The 19,382-nt window shown below is 37.9% G+C and overlaps 1 protein-coding gene and 1 pseudogene across 11 annotated transcripts in view; one reads left to right on the top strand and one right to left on the bottom strand.

The window, feature by feature from the left end:
• Positions 1-19,382, bottom strand: part of UNC79 (unc-79 homolog, NALCN channel complex subunit) — a 299,617-nt gene that overhangs the window by 181,512 nt on the left and 98,723 nt on the right. The window lies entirely within an intron of this gene.
• LOC105979994 lies at positions 4,870-5,706 on the top strand (annotated as a pseudogene).

Raw genomic sequence — 19,382 nt, forward strand, 5'->3', positions numbered from 1 at the left:
TATATATATAATTGTAATTTTTACATTCTTCTTCCTGCTTCTTCTTTTTCCTTTCCTCCTGCCCCACTATCATGTTTACCATCGTTCACCTCTCAGTAATTCCTTTTGGATACATTTCAGTTGATCAAACATGACCAGGAATGCTACGCCTTCCTTGCCATCAATTTTAGATCCCTTGTTATTCCCCCTGTCCCTGTCATCATTGACTCACTGCTTCCCTCTCCCATGTCCTCCTGTCCAATGCATCCCCACCCACCCCATAGCCATTGGTCCCATTGCTATCTCCTCAGGATTTCTTATTCTGCCTATCTTATATAAACACCAAAAGAGAAACACAAACAAAAATTAAACAGAAAACAAAACAACAAAAACAGCAAAAAAACCCCACAAAAAACAAAAAGGAAAAAGACCATATAGATAGTTCCAAATCTGTGATCCTCGCTCAATGTAGATGAGTCTCTCTTTGCTAAATAGGGAGCAGAGCCTGTTGCAATCCATCAGTCCAATACCTTTTCTTTCAGGGTTCTATATCATGGGACGTGCTTACCTACCAGCACTTGTACCCTTCTAGGCCTCAGCATTTGTGACCAAGAGGCGTGCCTCCTTCATCATGTACTCCGCATGCCCTAGCTATTCTGTGATTAAGAGCAAGTGTCCCAGTCTCTTCTAACACACTGATCTTTGCTTACATTCCTGTCTTTAAGGACCTTTTGCTTTCTTCACGGATGATGCTCTTGATGTCCTCCCACAGCTCATTGGGTCTTTCGTCTTTAGTGTTTAACGAGTCAAATCTATTTCTGTGACGTTCTCAAAATTCATGTGGGTTAGAATCAAGATCGTATTTAAGCTGCCGTAGACTCATTTTAATTTTCTTCAGCTTTCACCTGAAATTATATATGAACAATTGATGATCTAGCCTGCTTTAGCTGCTGATACTGGGCTTCTCTATCTTCTTGTCCCAGAGATATAATCAATCGGATTTCTGTGAATCCCATCTGGAGAAGTCCATGTGTGTAGTCAGCTTTAGAGCTGTTGAAAAAAAGATATTTGCCATGAACAAGTCGTTATCTTGCAAAATTCTGTCCCAGGATCTCCAGCTCATTTGTTATCACCAAGATCATATTTTCCAACTACTGTTCCTTCCTCTTTGTTTCCAACTTTTTCATTCCAATTGACAATAATTATTCATGCATCTTGATTGCATGTATTATCAATTTCAGACTGAAGATGTTAGTAGAATTCTTCAATTTCTTCATCTCTAACTTTTGTGGTTGGTGCATAAATTTATTTTGTATTGATTGAATTTCCTTGAAAGCAGATAGATCTTATCCTATCAAAGACAGCATTGTACTGCAAGATTGAGTTTAGAGTGTTCTTTTTAACAATGAATGCAACGTGGTTGTGTTATTCCTGGTATAGTACGTCATATGCCTTTCTGATTCAAAATGACCAATACCAATCAATTTCAGCTCGCTCGTGCCTAGGATATCGATCTTTATATGCTCCATTTCATTGTTGAACACATAGATTCATACTTTGAGCATTCCGGTTCCAACCATTAGCAGATGTGTCTCATTACCTTATGTAATGGCCCATCTGCAAATGAAGATCCCGAAGGTTCCATTCCCATAGGCTTTACCTGACTCATGTCACCATGGTCAACTCCCCTCCGAGAAAGCAGCTCCTCTCAGTCACATTTCGAGTGTCCTCTGACCGGAAGGGCACATCCTCTGGCACGATCTCGGACAATGTTCTGCTTCCGTTAGTTAGTTCTTCGGTAACTGACAATGTTTGAGGCTGCGCATAAAGTTGTCAGCACTCCTTCCCCCGACGTGGAGAACAGAGTCCTTTGTTGTCTGTTCTTAGCCTGGAACTCCACTGAAACCTGTCCCTTTGGGTGACCCTGCTGGCATTTGAAATACCAGTGACATAGCTTCCAGCATCACAGCAACACACAAGCCACCACAATACGACAAACTGACTGAAAAGTACTGGTCCAACTCATAGCAACTCTAATTAAAGTTGTTACAAAGGGTCAAATCTGTCCACTGATTAACCCTAAGTTAGTATATTATGAGAATGTTTGCAGACTCATTATAAATATTAAGAAGATGACACCGATACTTGTAATTAGGAGTAAAATTCATGTATACACATGAGGGCAAGTGAAAAAGTATTGCTATGAAAATCATATCAACTTTTATTAAACAAAAATACCTAAATATCAAGCTATTATTTCTTGACATAGTCTCCATTTAGGGTTATACACTTCTGTAAGAGACGTTGCTGTCTATCTATCTCTTCCCTAAAGAACCCCATGCTCTGGGATTGACATCATCTCAAAATGGCAGTTTGAGCATCCTTGAGGCACCCAAATTGTGTTTCTTTAAATGTTCTTTGAGTTTGAGGTGCAAAAATATGTCTGAATGGGGCAGGATCCGAGCTGAAGGGTGGATAGGGTACGGTTTGCCAATGAACTTCTTATAGGATAGTTCTTGCTACCCTCAAAGAAACAACAGTTGCCTTTTCATGATGGAAAAATATTCCTTGATCCTTGTGCAATCCTAAAATCCAGTCATCATTACCTTCCAAGCTGACAGCTCTGTCTTGAATTTATCTGACCCAGAAACCCCTCCTCTAAGCCATTGTTTCTACTGGACCTTTTTTAAGGCACCCTAATGAGAGTAAGACTGCACACACGTGTCCGCAGCCTTCAGCCAACGGCCGAGATGTGCATAAGAACACCTTGTTTGGAATAAGCTCGTGTGTGTGTGTGTGTGTGTGTGTGTGTGTGTGTGTGTGTACTAGAACCCGACTAGAAAGACCTTTGGACTTCTTCTCAGACACCAACAATTCAGAATGTGCAGCAGACAAAACACTTGAGCAGGGATCTAGAGACCCCTGCTGTTCTAGACATGAATGCTATAAATGTGAGTGGTGGGGATATTCTGGGGCAGACATAGCAGTAGTATAGTTTTTTTTATTGCATTTGTCCAGAGTGGCACTGAGTTAGGAAGAAGTTATCAGAAAATCCATTTAAGTTCATTAAAGCTATATGAGAAATTTTTTGACTAGCGATTCTTAGTTTTGGCCATCTATCAAAAATCACCGGCCAAAGTTAAAAAAAAAAATACTTATGTCTGAGTAGATGTTAAAGCTAATAACTTAAAATCTCTGGGAATAAAGCACAGATTGTTATAGTTGAGAAACACCATCATTTATTCTGATAGAAAGGTAATCGATACACTTTATCAGTTGGCAAATATTATCATCATAATGGATCTCTCCTCGTTCAAAAAGTGATAAAAAAAATTACAGCATAAAACTAAAGCAGGCAAGAATCATGCTTCCAACCTTGATAGAGTCATTGAACTTGTCTTCCCACCATGACCAAAATAAAAATGGAAAATACATATAAAACACTTGTTCTTAGAAATTGGACTACAGGCACTGGGCACAGTGAGCCTTGAAAGAGAGAATCATTGAGCTCTTACAATCACTCTACAATCCAGGCTGTCTTCCTGGAAACAATTTCCAGACTTTAAACCTAAAAGCAGAAAGAGAAGGTGGTTTCATTGAGTTGAGGGAGAAGAAATTGGAGTTTGGAGAGGCACAGTGGCTAGAATTTGCTGCATGGAGTAACAAAGAGAAAAAATATATGCCCCAAAAAAGGTCTAGACATCTGAGTAGGAGTCCTTCTGAGTCCTTGGTTTTATATAAACTGAACATGTAAAAGGTAAAATCCCACGGGCATAGGTAAAGCACAACTATGGGGGATCTGTAATTTACACAAGTCCTAGTGTTCCTATCAGTCCAAGAGATCAGCAAGTTCAGCCAGTCAGCATGGAGGGAACTTGTTGAAGACCAAGAGCATTCAGGAGAGACTCCAGGTGAGTTGAATCTTAGCAACAGGCCTATTCTAGGCTTAGAGAAAAGAGGGCTCTTGACTCACCCTATCAAAACTCAAGAGCTTTGCAAAGATCAATTGGATCCACCAGTAACTTAACTGAGTGCTAAAACAAGCGCCAACACACTTTAGTACACTTTAACGAAAGATGATCAGACATTCCATCATGAAATATGCACAGTCTATCATACAGCCAAAACTTCCTTGATGTTTAAAAATGGAGGGAAAATGTTAGGCATAACCAGGGGTGGAGGGAGTGAATAGAAATAAATGTGAAAATTACCGTGGTGAAGTCCTTAGCAGACAACGAAATTGAAATATCTTCAAAGGGAAGATATGAATTGTAAGTACAGTAATTAGCAAAGAATTTGAAATATCTTCAAAGATATTTCATTGAAGATATTCAGTCATCAATGAACATAATGAAGAGACAGATGGAAGAAATAATAACTACATGAAACTTCTTGAAATAAAATCCAATACACATAATTAAAAACATATTCAATAAGCCTAATAGCTAATTAGACATTGCAGAAAAAGATCAGTTACCTGCAAATTAGAGGGTTTAACAACAGAAACGATCCACACTGAAGTACCGAGAGAAAAATAAACAGACCTTTAATGAACTGTAGACTAGGAGAGGCCATAGAAAGGATAAGTGAGCAAAGCCCCTAAGGAGCAGAAAGGAGAAAACATTTGAAGAAACATGGCCAGAAATTTTCAAATCTGATGAAGAAAACTGTAAACCCACAGATTAAAGAAGCTCAATGGCTCCAAGGAAAGATAAGAGAAAACACATCAAAACTAATCGTAATGTTTGAGAAGCAGTGACAAACAGGGCATATGAAAAGCAATCAGGGACAAGAGAGACATATGACTTACAGGGAAACAAAGATAAGAATGATTGCTAATTTCTTATCAGAAATGTAGAGGAGATTAGTGAACACCGTTTGTCATTTATGATGGTGATTGTGGAAGGGTCAGGTATTTGAAGAAAGTCAAAACTAAACTACTTGTGACCTTAAATAGAGGTAGAGTGATCACGTGCATTTTCAACACAAGACTGTCAATTAATTGCCAAAGTTATTGTTACGTCATTGCTTTTGTATCATTCATTTTCAGGGAGAGTGAGTTTTGACTATATTTTTAAATGTGTTACTATTAAGGATGTAAAAAATAATCTGAATGTTTCATATGGTGATAGCACATGGTTGAATGAACACGTTGTGTCTTTGGTTATAACTATTTGGGGCTTTTCCATAAAATACCAATGAGCTAGGAAAAAAAATAGAAGAACGCAAGCCAGGCTGAAGGAAACGGGTCACAAGACGGAAACTTAAACGGACACAAAGAATAACTAGTCAAGCTCTTTCCGTCTCCGGCCGCGGTAGGGAGAGGAGCCGCCGCCACGTCCGCGAATCTGCAATGGATGGTCGTGCGGAACTGCTCCAGGTTCCTGATCAAGAGGAACAAGCACACGTACAGCACCGACCCCAATCACCTGAAAGCCCCCAGCTACACCGCAAGACGGTGGGTGTCGAGCCCGCTGCAGACGGCAAGGGGGTTGTGGTGGTCCTGAAACGGAGGTCAGGCCAGCGGAAGCCAGCCACCTCCTATGTTCGGACCACAATTAACGAGAACGCCCGGGCCACGCTCAGCAGCATCCTGCACATGATCCGCAAGAACAAGGACCGCCCTGACCTTCGCACGGCTGCTATCCGCAGAGCCAGCGCCGTCCTCCGCAGCCAGAGCCTGTGATGGTGAAGAGGAAGCGGACTCGCCCTGCCAAGAGCTCCTGAGCACCCCTTGCCCCGAGCAATAAAGAGAACTGCTCTCCAAAAAAAAGAATAAATAGTCAAATCTGGTTGACAATGACACACAAAAAAACCCTTTTACTTGTTTTAAATTTCTGTTAAAATATGATTTAATTTTTAAAAATAGCAATATATTGTACGATTAATAGAAGTAAAATATTTGATAACAAGAATAGAAATGATGGAGAAGGAAAGTACATAGGATTCTTGTGAAGTAATAAAATATCACTATATTTAGAATAGAAAGATGTTTACGTGTGTTTCATTGACTGAAGAAAGGCATTTGACTGTGTGGACCATAATACAATTTGGATGACCTTGAGAAGAATGGGCATTCCAGAACACTTCGTTGTGCTCATGGGGAACCTGCACATGGATCACAAGGCAGTTGTGCAAGCTGAACAAGGGAATAATGGATGGCTTAAAACCAAGCCAGGTGTATTCCCTCACCATACTTATTCAATCTGCATGCCGAGCAAATGATCAGAAAAGCCGGATTGTATGAAGAAGAGTGTGGTAACAGGATCGGAGAAGGGCTTATTAACACCCTTTGATACGCAGATGACACAACCTTGCTTGCTGAACGTGAGAAGGAATCGAAGCACCAGCTGATGAAGATCAAGGACTGTCACCTTCAGTGTGGACGACAACTCAAGGGAAGGAAGACCGAACTCATCTTCCAACTGGACCAATGGGTACCATGCAGACAATGGGAAAACAGGTTGAAGCTGTGAAGGATTTTGGGTTGCTTGCATCCACAATCAGTGCTCATGGAAGTAGCAGTCAAGAGATCAAATTGAAGCATCATCACATGGGGTAAATCTGCTGCTTTAGCGCACTGAAAAGCAAGGCTGTTACTTTGAGGACTAAGGTGGGCCTGGCCCAAGCCATGGTATCTCCATTGTCCCATAAGTATGTGAAAGTTGGACACGGAATAAGGCAGAACCAAGAAGAGTCAATGCATTTGAAATGTGGTGCTGGATAAGAGTCCCGAAAGTACCAAGGTCTTCCACAAGAACAAAGCGATCTGTCTTGGAAGAAGCACGGCCAGCGTGCTCCTTAGAGGCAAGGACGACGAGACTTCGTCTTCCATGCTTTGGAAATGTTGTTAGCAGAGACCAGTGCCGAAAGAAGGCCATCGTGTTGGTAAATCTGAAGGGCAATGAGAAGGAGGAAGGCCCGCGGGAGAGGGATGGACACCGTGGCTGCATCAGCGGGCTCGAGCATAAGCACAAGGGCGGGGATGGCACAGGACTGGGCACTATTTCATTGTGTTGCTGCACAGGCTCACTGTGGGTCGGAGCCAACTCCATGACACCGAACAACAACAATAAAATAGTATATGCTTCCCATGAGGAACACACTCGAAATATACGACAAAAATACTTAAAAGTCAGCAGAGAGAAAAGTAATACCATGCATATACTAATCGTGTTGTGGGTTACTGAGTCAATTGTGATGCACTGAGACTCTGCAAAGCAGAGTAGAATTAGCCCATAGTTTCCATTTCTGTAATCTTTATGGAGCCGATGCTCCCACAGCAGAGGACAGGTTCAAACTCCCAAACCTTAGGATAGCAACCAAATGCTTAAACACCACAACACCAGGACTCCTTATGTTAATCCTAAGAAAGTTTAAGTATCTATATAAATATAAATATAAATAAGCTAGGCTCCAATGAAAAGATCATCTACAGGACAAAGAAGGATATTTTATGATGACTAAAGAGTCCATTCATCAAGAAAGCATTACAATCACAAAATTTTGTGCATCTAGTTATAAAGCTTCAAGTGACACGGAACAAAAGTCGACAATGTTGAAGGGAGAAATACACAATCCATAAATGAAGTTATAAATTTCAACAGTTCCCTCTCAGTAATTGATAAAACAAGCGGACATGAAATCAATAAAAATAGCTGACTATATCAACTTTTCAAGACAACTAGACCTAATTATTTTTGACAGACATGTCTACTCAATCACTGTGGAATAAACACCCCTTTCAATTGCATGTGCAACATTTGCCAGGCTAGACAACATTCTGGATGATAAAATGAGTCTCAAACATTTTGATGGAGCTAAATCATAAAAACATGTTCTCTGACAACAATGCAATTAATCTAAGAATCTGATAAAATCTGTCTGGAATATATCAAATATTTATTAATTTTAAAACCTACTTCAAAATCATTCACACATCAATGAAGAAGTTACAAGGATTATTTTGAAATTATTCTGTACTGAAACGCCATAAAAACACAATTTATTAAGTTTGTGAGGTGCAAATAAAGTAATGTTTAAAGGGAAACTTACATCTACAAATGCTTATGTTAGAAAATAGAAGTCCAAAATAAATTATCTATGCTTCTACCATAGATTTTTTTAAATGAACAAATAAAGTATAATATTAGTAGAAAGAAAAACATAAAACATTTAACAAAATAGAAAACAAATCTTCAAAATCAATAAAACCCAAAGCTAGCTTTTTCAGAAAGTTCAATAAAATTGAAAAGTGTCTAGTTAGTCAGGACATTTTTTAAAAATTCACTGCCATTGAAGTGATTCAGACTCAAAGGACAGGGTAGTACTCCCCCTATGAGTTTCCAAGACTGCAGCTCTGGACTTCTGCAGAGTAGCTGGTGGATTTGAACTGCTGACATTATGATTAGCAGGCCAGCACCTAACCATCAGCCCACCAGAGCTCCTTAGTTAGCCCAAGGAAGAAATAAATAGAGAAGACACAAATTGATCTATCAGGAATGAAAGGCAGGACATCACTACAGAGCCTATACGCATGCCAATAAATTTGACAACTACGATGAAATGCATACATTCAGTGAAAGGCAACGTTACAAAATCTGGCTCACTAAAAAGCACAAAACTTAAATAGTCTCACAAGCAAAGAAAGTGAATTCATAATTCAAACTTTTTAAAAAGAAAACTCCAAGCCCAGATGAAGCTATTGGTGAATTCTACTAACCATTTAGAAAAGAAAAAACAAACCCTACATAACCTCTTTCAGAAAACAGAGGATAAGAACTCTCGTTTTATGAAGCCAGAATGACCCTATGAACAAAGCCACGTGGAAACATCACAACGAAAGAGAATTAGACCAAGATCCTTCATAAATAGAGAAACAAGAATGCTTCACAAAAATTTAGCAAATTGAATCTAGCACAATAACATAGCATAATGTTGTGGGTTTTGTTTACCCCAGGAGCGTGAGATTGCTTTAATATTGCAAATCAAATCCATGTAATTTATCGTATTAACAGAAAAAAAAAAAGGGAAATCACATGACCACTTCAGTAGAGGACAAAATGCACTTAATGAAAATTGACACCCATTCATGATAAAAGTTCATCGATAATTAAAAATAGCAACTTCTTCAATCTGATGAAAGGCATCTAGAAAAAACTTACAGCTAACATTACATTTAATGGTGAATGACTGAATAATTTCCTTAACGATCAGAAATAAATGAATAAGGCTGTCTACTCTCAGAACTTCTGTTTACTCCAGAATGAGGTACTGCAAGGGGAGGAAAAACAAAAGGAGATAAGCGGGAGGAGGACAGGGAAGAGAAGGGAAGAACAGGAAAGAAATTAAAGAGGAAAAGAAAAAGTAGCTTTATTTGTAGCAGGCATAACTATGTATGCAGATAATCTTAAGAAATCTGCTTTAAAAAGCTCCCCAAACTAAGGTTAATAAAACTAGGTAGCAGGATAAAAAGCCAGCCTACAAAAAGGAATTGTAGGTCTACATAGTAGTAATAAACAATTACAATATTAAATTGTTAACTATTTACTATAGCATCCAAAAATATATCATATTAGGAACAACTTTATCAAAATATCTACAAAACTTGTGCACTGAAAACTAACGAAATTGCTAAGAAAAAGTAAAGACTGTTAAAAAATGGATAGGCCATGTTGATCAGAATTGAATAGTGAGAAAATATCGATTCCCCCGTTGAACCGTTTACTTGGTGCAATCCCAGTAAAAAGTCTAGCAGATGGTTTCATAGACACAGACAAGCTGGTGCTAGAATTTATTTTAGAATGCAAAACTCCTAAAACAGCCAAAACAATTTTGAAAAAGAATAAATTTGGAGGCCTTAAACCACATGATTTCAAGATTTACTAAAAAGCTACAATAATCAAGATCGTATAGTATCAGTGTAAGGAGTTTAGAAATACACAATTGTGGTCAACTGCTCTTCAACAAAGGAGCCAAAGCAATTGAATGCCAAAAGAAAAACATTTTCAGCACATTGTAGTGAAACAAGAAGATATTCATATGGCAAAAAAAGTTTGAATCAACATTTAATTACTACCATACAAAGTTAATTCCAAATGGATCAGACTTAAATCTAAAAGCTTAAACTAGAAAACTGAAAGAAAAAAAATAGGAGAATTTCTTCACAGTCTTAAGACAAAAGAAAGAACCCTAAAATAAAATTAAAGACTGATCAAACAAAATGTATCAAATTTCACACTTTACTCCCAAAAATACCTAAAAAAAAAAGTTCCTGACTGAGAAAACATATTCATAATACATAAATCTGATTAAAAGGCTTATATTTTGAATGTAATAAGACAAACAACCCAATTGAAAAATGAGGGAAAAAAAGAAAAAAAAATTTTTTAAAGAAAGAAAGAAAAATGAGTAGAAGATTTATTTGGGCATTTCACAGCATATCAAAAGAGTCTATTTTTTAAAAATCATTTATATATTAAAAAAAGATATAAAAATTACCAATAAACACCTAAAAAGATACTACCAGTAGTCACCAGAGAAATGCAAAAACAACAATGTGACATGATTGGGTATTTCCACAATGTCTACTAAACAGTTCTCTGCTAGCCTAAAATTATAAAAATGAACCATCTCAAACGTTGGCAATACCAAAAACCAAATGCACTGTCTTCGAATTGATTCTGATTCATAGCAATCCTTTAGAACAAAGTAACTATTGTGGGCAAGAATATAAAACAGTTAGAGCACTAATCCATTGCTGGAGGGAATGTTACCATCACTTTTGAAGAACTATCTGGACAGTTCTTGTAAAAATTAAATATGCACCACCAGATGATCAAGGTGCCCTGGTGGCACTGCCGGTTAAGCTCTCAGAAAGAGGGATGAAGCTATCTGTTCTTGTAAATCTGTACAGGCGTGGAAACCCGGGACGGGATTGCTATGAGGCAGAACTGAGTCATGGTAGTGGACTTCTGAACTATGAGATCCAACATGTTCACTCCTGACGTATTTACGAAGAAATACAAATGTATATTTCCACCAACACCCATGAATCATGAACTAATTATGATATATCCACAATGCAACAATAAAAAGGAGTGATCGCTACAGCAACATGGATAAATATTTAAGACAATATGCTGAGTGAATGATGCAGAAACAAAGATGGTACACATCCCATGAACCAATTTAGATGAAATTCTAGAAATGGCAAAATGAATCTATAATGATCAAAAACAAATCAGTGGTCGTCAGGGTGGGTGTGGATTGATTGCAAAGAGACAAGAGGGAATTTTCTAGGGTGATGGAAGAGCTCTATACCTTGAATATGGTGTTGCTGACAGGGGCATATACATTTGTTGAAAGTTGTCAAGCTGCACACTTAACATGAGTGCCTTTTTAAGGTGAAAATTACATTGTTTTGTTTTTGTTTTTAAGGAAAGAATGGCATGCCAATTAAAAATGTACTTTAGTAAATGGAAAGGAAACAATAGAGTGAAGAAACATATCTGGAAGCCATCTGCTCGGTGGATCAAAAGATTTTAGAAAATGTGTAACATCTGCAATGCGAGGAATAAAAACAATAGTAGAAAGCCAAAGACATTCAGAGTGCGGTTGAAGTTAACAGAATTGGGAGGAAATGAACTTGGAAAATAATACTAATAAATGTAACAGATAAAAAATAAAATGATAAATCCTCACTTAAAGCAATAAATAGCAGAGCTGATTTTCAGGAGTATGGTGGGGAGATAACAAGCAAGGTATAGGAGAAACCAATCCAAAAGGCTAAGAACATAAAGACAGAGATAGCTGTATATAAAATAATGCTTATAACAGCTACAGAATACACAAACATGGCCTAAGCATCATAAGTATTTCAGTGTGAATCAAAACAATGATAAGAAAGTCACAAGTTAAAACTTGATTTATGAGAAAATTCTTGAAAAGACGGAAAGGGACCTCATTTCAAGATTGAAAAGGCACTTCGTATCACAGGCAGAATTAATGAGGGATGCTCACATCCAGAACATTTAGGAAACATTCTTTTTAACAAACGAAGAAAGTCTCCAAGCATTAAGGAAAGAGAGAAAAAATTACTCTTACAAAAGACAAAACCATGTTTGTCTAAGATTTCTCTTCTGTAACTCTAAATGTCAGAAAACCAGGAAGCACTATTTACATATTTTAACAGTGAATCAGAGGTGGGTTCTTTTTGTCATGTATGAAGCAATAAAAAGACATTATTTTAAAAAAAGATGTTCTTAAATGTGCCAAAGCTTTAAAAAAATATGACCTACATTCCATGGTCAAAAATATTACACACAAAAAATCTGGCTCCATTTCCAGAAATAACAGATACAGTAATTCAAGCTACTATCCCTGCTGAGAAAAACACCCAAAACTGGATGGGATCAAGCACAAACAACCATAAAGTGTTATGGGGAAATCATGAGTCTATGATCCGAAACAGAATGAAACTTCAAGAAGTGAACCTGGGATTGGAAGCTCTCTTCCATCTTTACTAATTTATTTATCCACGTCTGAAAGATGAGCAGAGAGTTCTGTAGCCATAATTTAATGAGATCATTAAATTAAAAAAGGAATAGACTTCCAAGTCTGAAAAAGACTGGGGGAACCCGTTAGATTAGTACCCTAAAACAGCCTTCTAACTTGGAACACTCCAAGAGAGGTCACGTTTTAGCCAAACAATACGCCACAAACAAACAAACCAAACTCACTTCCATTGAATCGATGCCGACTCAACGCGACCCAACAGGGCAGGAGAGAACGGACCCTGTGGGTTCCGAGACTATAACTCTGCAGGAGCAGAAAGTCCGGTCTTTCTCCCAAGGAGCAGCTGTGGTTTCCCACTGGTGACCTGGCAGTTAGCAGTGAAACACGCAATCACTACACAACCAGGGCTAATCAAGCAATAGGCACACCCATGAAATGAACAATAGCACCTCTGGAGAATGTGCTTCTTAGAACAATCAACTGGATGGGACCAAAAGGGCACCATTTGTCCAAAACCAAAGATGAGAAGGCAGGGACACACAGGGAAACTCAACAAATGGAAACCAGCCAGGGAGACTGGGGAGAGTGTCGACACATTGCAGGATTGCAACCAGTGTCACAGAACAATTTATGTATGTGTCAGTGATTGGAAAACTAGTGAATATGCCAACTTTCATCTAAAGCACAATAAAGTGTTCTAAAACAGATGATCAAAGAAGACGTGTGCTAAATGTCAAGTCTTACTACTAAGCTAAAGTACTTGACAGTTTATAGAAAGGGGTACCCAACCCTAGGAAAAGCTCCACTGGGTAAAGTTTAGTAGTATGCATTTTTTCCCTACTGGGCCACTAGGTGAGAGTTAGTGCACCCAGTGGCATCACCTGGGAAGGTTCTCTCTGGTCACGTGAATTTCTTTGTAAAAGCAGTTTCACTGGAACCTCGTTTTTTGTGATGGCATTTTTCAGAGAACAGCAAAGGTTGTGAAATTTTGTTCCCTGCTTGGGAAAAATGCCACAGAAACTGTTGTGATGTTGAACACAGCTTACAAGGACAGCGCAAGAGGAAAAATTCAAGTGTATGAGTGGTTTTTCATTTCAAAAAAGGTGAAATGTCGCTTGATGGCAAACTTCCTTCTGGATATCTGTCAACTTCCCAAATGAATGAAAATGTCAACAAAATTCATGCATTTGTGCTCGAAGACCGACGACAGACCATTGAAGAAATGGGGAAGTTATCTGGACTATCTTGGAGCTCAGTTGGTGAATTTTAATGGAAGATTTGGAAGGGTCTCTGTGAAATTTGTGCCTTGGGTTCTGACTGACCAGGAAAAAGAGTGTGGAGTGGAAACATGCCGTCCTTTGAAAGAACAGCTCCTAAGCAACCCAGACTTTTCCCCAAGGTCATAACTAGTGATGAGACATGGTGCTATTCTTACGAACCCCAAAGCACACATCAGTCAAGCCAGTGGAAGACACCACATCAAAGTTCAAGACGATTCTTATTTGGTTCGTTGATGTGAAGAGGAGCGTGCACTTGGAGTTCATTCCACCAGGTAAGACTGTTAATCGAGCTTTCTTTTAGAGGTTCTGAAAAAATTGAGAAGCGGTGTGTGACCAAAAAGGCCTTATTGGTGGCAGGCAGGGTGCTGGTTTTGCCACCACAACAATGCACCTGCTCATACAGCTATCTCAGTGCACCAGTTTTGGGCATAAAACAGCATGCCTCTCTTTCCCCACACACCTTACTCATCTGACCTTGCTCCATGCAACTTCTTTTTGTTTCCACGAATGAAGGGGGACATGAAAGGACAGTGATTTGACAACATAGAAGAGGTGAAGAAAAAAACGAGGGAGGAGCTGTCAGCCACCCAAACACGAGTTTGAAAACTGTTTCCAAGAATGGAATCACAAATTTGACAAATGTATTAAGTGTAAAGGAGAGTACTTTGAAGGTGATAAGGTTGTTTTGTTTAAAAATTTAAATATGTAGCTTTGAAAAAAATTCTGCTTTTTTGCGGGGGACTCCCTTGTATTGATTTAAGGATAGAGATGTAGATCAGAAAAACAGTCCAGAAATAAACTCACACATGCATGATCAGACATGTATGTAATTTAAAGGAAACAGGGCAATATTTTCAATAAATTGTGCTGGAATAATTCATAGGGAAATAAATTAACCATAACACATGCACACATATATACACAGAATTAAACTTTTTCGATGGATCATAGACTTACATGTGCAGCATAAACTATAAATCTTCTGAAAGAAAACATAGGAGAACATCTTCATAACCTTAACCCACTGACATCGAATCAACTCTGACTCATAACAACCCTCGATCATAATCTTCTAAATTCAGACTCACTGCCATGAAGTCAATGTTGAATCACAGCAATCCTATAGGACAAAGTAGAATTTCCCCTGTGAGTTTCAGAGATTGTAATTGTTAACAGGAGTAGAAAGGTTGGTTTTTCTCCCTCGGAGTGACTGGTGGTTTCGAACTGCCGGACTTTCAGATTGCAGTCCAGCACATAACCACACTACACCTTAGAGAGGTAAATATTTCTTAGACAGGACATGAAAGGCACTAAGTATATAATAATAATAGCAATAACAATAAATTTCACTTTAGTAAAATGAAAAGCAAAATCGTCAAAAGACAACAAAACAGTAAGTTTTACACTGAAAAAATTGCAATATATAAATTTGACAAGTGACTCATATCAGATTGCAAAAATTAAAAAAAACTGCATATCAATTATTAGAAAACAACCCAATTAATGAATGTACATCAGGTATGTCATAGAATAAGCTATATGACCAATATGAATACCCAAAGATACTTAACATCAGCCAACTGGAAAATGTCAATTAAAACCACACATACCCCACCAAAATGACTAAAATTAAAAGGCTGGCAATTGCTAGTGCTAGTCAAGGTATGGAGTAAATGAAAATCTCATATGTTGTTAGATAAAATATAAAATATCATAATCCGTATGGGAAGGGAAGGAATATATTGGAATGAGTAAGTCATGTTAATAAAATATTATTCAAAAATATAGCAAAATCATTTTAAAGGCCTTTTTACACATTTTTTATAAATTATACGACCTAAAAAAATCTACTCCTGGATATATAGCCAAAAAAAGCGATACATATGCCCACAATAAGAATTATACACAAAGTTCCTAAACCAAAACCTACCAGCTCGGCATTGATTCCAACTTAAAGTGAACCTTGCAGGGCAGATTAGAACTGCCTCATAGAGTTTCCCTGGCTGTGATTCTTTACATAAACAGTTTTCTACCTCTCTCTCCCACAGAGCACCTGCTGTTTGAATGGCCAAGGTTTGGGATAGCAGTGGATGCTTTAACCATGGCAACACCATGGGTCCTACTTTATCCAGAGTCCAGAGATTGGAAACAATCCAAACATACATCAATAGGAAGATGGAACGAACTGTGGCATGTTCATTCAACAAAATACTTATTCAAGAATAAAAAGACTTCTAGCATTCTCAACAACATGAATTAATCTCATGAATATTAGGTTGAATCATTGAAGTCAGACCCAACAGCACATATATTTGATCCCTTTTATATAAATGTGAAGAAGAGGCAACACTAATCTATCCTGATAGCATTGATCGGTACAAGGGCAAAATAGTGCTGCCTGGAGAGGAGCTAGAAGATCATCACATTCTGATTCTACGTAATGTCATGACATAGTAGCTTTCTATTATCAGGATGATGATTACATGAAGGTTATATATTTGTCTAAATTTATTCAGTGGTATACTTTATATGCATATATGTATCACGTGTAAAATATATCTTAATTAAGTACTGAGTTAGCACTAAACAAAGCAAAAATGCTTATTTTCCAAAATTGACAAAAGACACAGAATCAAAAAGTACTATGAACCTCCCAAAAGACAAATATAAATAATACCATAACTAATTATATCATGGGTAAAGCTTCTAAAAGAATAAAAATAAAGACAAAAATTTTAAATGATGAGATCAAAAAGTACCATCAAAAGAGCATCAATAACTGACAGCTAACTTCTCAATAGAAACAATGAAATGAAAAGATAATGATCTATCTTCAGAGTATGAAAAGATAATTGCCACTAATTTAGAATCCTATACTCACAAAGATAAAGATGGAGTAATAAAACGTTCAAATACACTCAATACTCAATCAGTACAAGAGACGGCAAGGAAGGAGCGGAGACAGAGAGTAAATAGCCCTTAAAAACTAAAGATGAAAAAAGACATTTTCAGACAAATACAAACTGAGAAAGTTTTTCCCCAGAAGAATGGTGCTGAATAAAATATTACAGTCATATTTTGGAGGTAAAAAATTAAATTTTAGATGGAAGCTTACAGATACAGAAAGGAAGAAAAGAAAGATGACCTAATGAATGCAGCCATAATTATGTTTTGTGGAATTATAAGATAATACTTCTATATGGCATAGAGACATGGCATAAAAGTCAGAAGACTATAAAAGAAGTTAACATTTTCTAAGCGTTTTATCATTTTATAGGAAAGTGTTATTTTATAGTAGACACCAATAAATCAAGAATGCATATTATCATCTCTGGGGTCACCCTTAATAGTAGAAAACTGAACAATCCACTAAGATAAAGATGGAGTAATAAAATGTTCAAATATACTCCATCAGTACAAAAGAAAGCAAAGTGGGATGGAACACAGAAAAGGCAGGAAAAATGAAAGCAGCACATAGAAAATATGAACTTAAAATCAAACATAGCAATAATTATATACATATAGATTAAATTATTCCGTTAAATGATAAATATTATGAAAATGAGTTAAAAGAACTATATGCGGCTTACAAGGCACGCATGATATATGAGAATGCCAAAGATAAAGTGCAAGTAAAGGATGGAAAATGTTATACCACACAAACCCTCATGAAAGCTAGTGTCATATTAATATAGATGAATATGACCAAGTAAAAATTAAGACCAAAAGCATTACTGGGGGTAAACAAGATAAAAATCCTTAATTCAAAATAAGTATAGGATAATCCTAAATTTTATGCACCTGATAATACAGCCTCAAAATATGCAAGCAACTATACAAAGAGAAACAGGCAAATCTATAATCATACTGGCAGATTTTAACCCTCATATTTCAGTAAATGCTAAACAAAGTGACACGAGCTCATTAAAAATATAGACAATTTGAACCATACCAGTAGCAAAATTAATTTAATTGACTTATATAGAAGACCGTATCCATAAATGCCAAATACAATCTATGTTTTCAGTATATAAGGAACAGTTACTAGATTGACCATATGCTTGACCCTACAAAAGCATTGAAAAATTTAAAAGACCAAAGAATGAAATAATGCAAAGTATGTTGCCTGATCACATAGGAATTTAGCTATAAATCAACACAAAAAACATAAGTAAGAAAATCCGCATGTATTTGGAAATCAATCATCGTTTTTCTAAAGAAGTTTGTGTTATTTCATTGATTCTGCAAAGGCTTGCAACTATGTGGAGCGTAACAAACTATGAACACCCGTGAGAAAATGCAAGCTCCCGAACACTTCACTGTGCTCAGGACGAACTTGTACGTGGATGAAGAGGCAGTTGTGTAAAATCAGGGAAGGTGTGCATCAGCCTCTCACCATACTTGTTCAATCTTGATGCTGAGCAAATCATCGGAGAAGCTGGATTAGATGAAGAAGAGTGCAGGGTTCCTATGGGAGGAAGGGTTAACATCCTGCAATCTGCAGATGGCACAACCTTGCTTGCTGAAAGTCAGAAGGATCTGAGCACTTGCGATGAAGAACAAGGATTACAGTATCACAACTCAGTGTAAAGAAGACGCGAGCCTCACAAATGGACCAATGGGTAACATCGTTACAAATGGAGAGAAGGCTGAAGCTGTCACGGCTTTTTTGGTCTTGCTTACTGCTGGATGGACACATTGCTCTAGGTAAATCTGCTGCACACGATTCTCGAAAGTGTTGAAAAACAAGGATGTTACTTTGAGAAGTAAGGTGTGCCTGACCCAAGCCATGGTATGTTCACTTGTTCCATATGCATGGGAAAATTGGTCCTTGAGTAAGGAAGTCCTAAGAAGAATCACTGCATTTGAATTACGGCGCTGGAGAATACTGAAAGTACTATGGGCTGCTCGAGAACCCACGCTACTGGCTTGGGATAAGTGCAGCCAGGGAGCTCCTTAGAGGCAAGATGGCAAGACTTAGTTTCTTAGTCATGTACTTTGAACATGGAATCAGGAGCACCCAGTCCCTAGAGAAGGACCAGGCCCCGATAGAGTGGAAGGGCAGCAAAGAAGAGGAAGGGCCTCAGCGAGATGGATGGACACAGTGGCTCCAACAATGGGCTCCAATATAAGAACAATTGTGAGGATGGTGCAAGACTAGGTGCTGTCCTATTATGTTTTACATTGGATCACTGAGTCGGAACCAACTCAATTGCACTTAACGGCAACAACAAAGAAGAAACCACAAAATAACTAACTTAGAAATCGGCATAATGTAAGAGATATAATAAGGCAAGCACTGGACATCCCCTTACAGAAGGGTCTCGGGGAGGAGAGGAGCCAGTCAGGGTGCAGTGTAGCAACAATGAAACATACAACTTTCCTCCAGTTCTTTAATGCTTCCTCCCTCTCCCCTGCCCCCACTATCATGATCCCAGTTCTACCTTACAAATCTGGCTAGATGTACACTGGTACAGATAGGAACTGGAAACACAGGGAATCCAGGGCAGATAATCCCTTCAGGACCAGTGGTGAGAATGACGATACCAAGAGCGTGGAGGGAGGGTGGGTTGGAAAGAGGGAATCGATTACAAGGATCTACATATA

The sequence above is a fragment of the Echinops telfairi genome, unplaced genomic scaffold (assembly GCF_000313985.2).
Source record: "Echinops telfairi isolate 266 unplaced genomic scaffold, ASM31398v2 ScPeMD7_18;HRSCAF=68, whole genome shotgun sequence".
NCBI classification, from domain to species: Eukaryota; Metazoa; Chordata; class Mammalia; order Afrosoricida; family Tenrecidae; genus Echinops; species Echinops telfairi.